Source organism: Colobus angolensis, unplaced genomic scaffold, assembly GCF_000951035.1.
Source record: "Colobus angolensis palliatus isolate OR3802 unplaced genomic scaffold, Cang.pa_1.0 Scaffold205, whole genome shotgun sequence".
In the NCBI taxonomy this organism is placed as follows: Eukaryota; Metazoa; Chordata; class Mammalia; order Primates; family Cercopithecidae; genus Colobus; species Colobus angolensis.
This window is the reverse complement of record NW_012115211.1, coordinates 5,673,237-5,676,452: the sequence shown is the minus strand read 5'-3', so window position 1 is coordinate 5,676,452 and position 3,216 is coordinate 5,673,237. Positions and strand designations below refer to the sequence as shown.

Here is a 3,216-nt window from a genome sequence, read left to right as displayed (position 1 = left end):
TGTATTACTCCAATTTTATGGAAGAGGAAACAAAAGCACCAAATGATAAAGTATCCAGTGAGTGGCAGAATTAGGATTTATGTTCGTCTTTGACTTCAAATCTACGATTTCATCCATGTCTCAGAAAAAAAAAAAAAAAAAAATTCCCTGTCCTTGAGAATTCCCTGTCCCTGTGTATGTGAAAAGTCCTGCATGCCACTCCTGAGAAAGAGCTGTCACACATGATGTATCAGAGGAGTAAGTGGTTCAGACTGTCAGTTTTATAGAAATATTCAGAGGACAGAAGTTTTAGCCCAAAGTATCACACTGTCCCCAACGTGCATCACTAGCACTGGAAGAAATAATTTTTGGTAGCTGAGATGGCAGAGGTAGGTATGTCAGCAAAAGTCCAGAAGCAGAAAGGATCCTTTCAAGAGACAAGGCAGTCAGGTGGTAAAGGGAAATCTAAGTTGTTGAGGGATTTAGAGGGAATGTTTCACATCCCCTTGGATAGGTCTCAGTGGGTGGAGAGGCGCCCTGGATAGAATCAGCCGTGTGGGGTTTACCATTTTCACGGCTGCCTCCTCTTTCTTCTTCATTCGTTGTTGTTAAGGACCTTAACCTATCATCAGTCTCCTTATTTGGGGCTCTGGTTAAGGCCACTCAGTCCCCAGGTGCTCCCAGGATCAGGTGCAGATTCTCAGGCTGATGTTCTAGATCTCCACTCTCTGTCCCATGTTGCGGGATCTGCCTGGTACGTTGGCCACCCCAGAACGCTTTTCACACAGGCCTCCACTTTGTCTCTCTACTTGGAGTGTCTTTGTCCCCATTTCCTGCCTATTGAAGTCTAACTTCCCACCTCAAATTTTAGCTTAAAACTGCCCTTTTCAAGAATCTGCTCTCAGTTTCCCCCAATCACAAAGAATCCTTTCTTTTCCTGGGTCCGCACGGCAAATATCTCTATGTTAGCCTTTTTCCACAGGCAACCTGCCTGTGTCCTCCTCAAGACCAGGGAACTGTGTCCTTATTTCATAACTTAGCACAGTGCCTGGCACATTGTCCATGCTTCATCACTCTCTTGTTAAAAATAAATACATGAAAAACATGTCCTTGAAACTAGAACAGCTCAGTTTACATTTAATTTAATTAAGATATTAAGGTTCGTTTTAGCAAACATATTGTGAGTGACAACCATCTAAAATTCAATCTCAACTTACCTGCCTCCTAAATGGCAGTTTAATTTCACTATAATCTTTATTATAATAACCTTTAAACTTGTTATTAGTATTACTGATAAAGTTAAAAGACTTTCATCTGGTAATTGTGTCTTAGGAAACATTCAATTATTAAATTCCACACTGATCATTAGAAAACCCTATTATTTCATAATAGGCTGGGCAATACCATGAAGGTATCTCTCAATTATTGAAACAGAAGCCATCTCTAAGGGTGTGGAAGTGAAATCTCACACATCAAATCGTCTACTCACAAACTTAAGCTGTATTACTACAGACAGACGGGTGTAAAGTGAAAAGTCCTCTCATGGTCTGAAATGATAGTGTTTTATGGGAATGAATGGTGTTTGTGGCTGATTAGTTCTCACTCTTCCCAAAACCTGGCCAAGCTCAAGGTGGACAGATTAAACCAGAAAATATTAGGGGTGTGTGTAATAGTAATAGTAATAGTAGCAGTAGTAGTAATAGTAGTAGTAGTAGCAGCAGCAGACATGGTTTACCTCATGGCAAGAAGGCTTTTCTCATAGAGCTACTCACAGATAAAACACCTTTGCCAGGCACAGTGGCTTACGCCTGTAATCCCAGCACTTTGGGAGGCCAGGGCGGGTGGATCACAAGGTCAAGAGTTCAAGACCAGCCTGACCAAGATGGTGAAACCCCATCTCTACTAAAAATACAAAATACAAAAATTAGCCAGGTGCGGTGGCAGGTGCCTGTAATCCCAGCTACTCAGGAGGCTGAGGCAGGAGAATTGCTTGAACCCTGGGGGATGGAGGTTGCAGTAAGCTGAGATCGCATCACTGCACTCCAGCCTGGGCGACTGAGTGAGACTTCTCAAAAAACAAAAACAAAAAAACACCTTTGCAGGAATTGACAACAGAGGCTGGTCTAGGGCATGGGGAGAACTCAAAAAGATAATGGGAAAGTTTCTTCTGGTCCTAAGAATCCCTTCCAAGTGAGAAACTTTTTCACTCTAACTAGACAGTGCCTTCCTGCCCTCTGAATTTTTGCCAAAAAACAGACCAAGAGCCTCTGTGGCCAGTTCAGGAGAGCCTTTCAGAGCGCAAAGGAAGCTTGGGCAGCAAGTCCTCCCAGGGGAAACACCCTGGATCTCAGAAAGGAGAGGGGCCTGACCACGTTCTCCTGATGCTTCCCACCTCCTGTGATCCCAACCCACACAGGGCCCCAACCCATGCAGCTTCGGGCACATACCTTGGCACACTATGGGGATTTAACACGTGTTTCATGATGTTCTGGCTGATGGACTGGGAAAGGAAGCAGCCGAAGCCGGGGTCCCCAGGAGCTCTCCCTCCCCTCAACAGGAGCTCTGACTCACAACCTGTTTGGCACTGCTGAGTTCTCTCTGGTTTCCTGAATCTCCCTCTCTCTAATGCAAAAAGCCTCCATGGCAGATGTTTTAGAACAATGATCACGTCAATGATGCTGTAACCCACTAGTTTCTTTTTGCATCATAGAATTTTGTAAGTGCTTTTGCAGACTTACTCTTTAAGGTTAATTACATTTTTTTTGATTGAGCCTTTGGGAAGACTTTACGGTGGTCCCATCAGATAACTGCGGCCCCTAAGGCTGGATATCTGTTAACAGGATAGGCAGAAAGGGACTGGGAGCGAGGCTGGGTTCAAAATCTCAAGTAATTTGGGAGTGTGCCTAGGGACTGGGATGATTTGGCTGGGCATTAATTTGAAGGTGAATATGCGTCTAGAGATTGCGGGGACTTCTCCTTTTTCTTGGAGGGCAACCGTGGGTGTGGAGGAATTCGGTATGCAGAAACAGAAAGGTCTGGTTCAGGCTTCCTCTGGGAAGGCAAGGCCAAGAGGCCAAGGCTGAGAAGGGGCAGGAGCAACCCTGCTGGGGCGGGTCCGCACCAGCTCCTAGGGGCAAAGGGCAGAGCCGGGCAAGGAGATGGGGTTGTCCAGGCGAGGGTGAGGACGTGGTCGGTGACAGCGCGGGTGGGGATCCCCCGGGGCCGGGGCGGGGCGGC

General features: G+C 45.9%; 1 protein-coding gene across 1 annotated transcript in view; it reads left to right on the top strand.

The window, feature by feature from the left end:
- The first annotated feature begins 2,812 nt into the window (after positions 1 to 2,812).
- The window catches only part of FAM49A (family with sequence similarity 49, member A), a 110,915-nt gene continuing 110,511 nt past the window's right edge, over positions 2,813 to 3,216 (top strand). The window contains exon 1 of the mRNA XM_011942069.1: positions 2,813 to 2,921. The gene's annotated coding sequence lies outside the window, so the exon portion shown is untranslated. The remainder of the gene's footprint in view (positions 2,922 to 3,216) is intronic.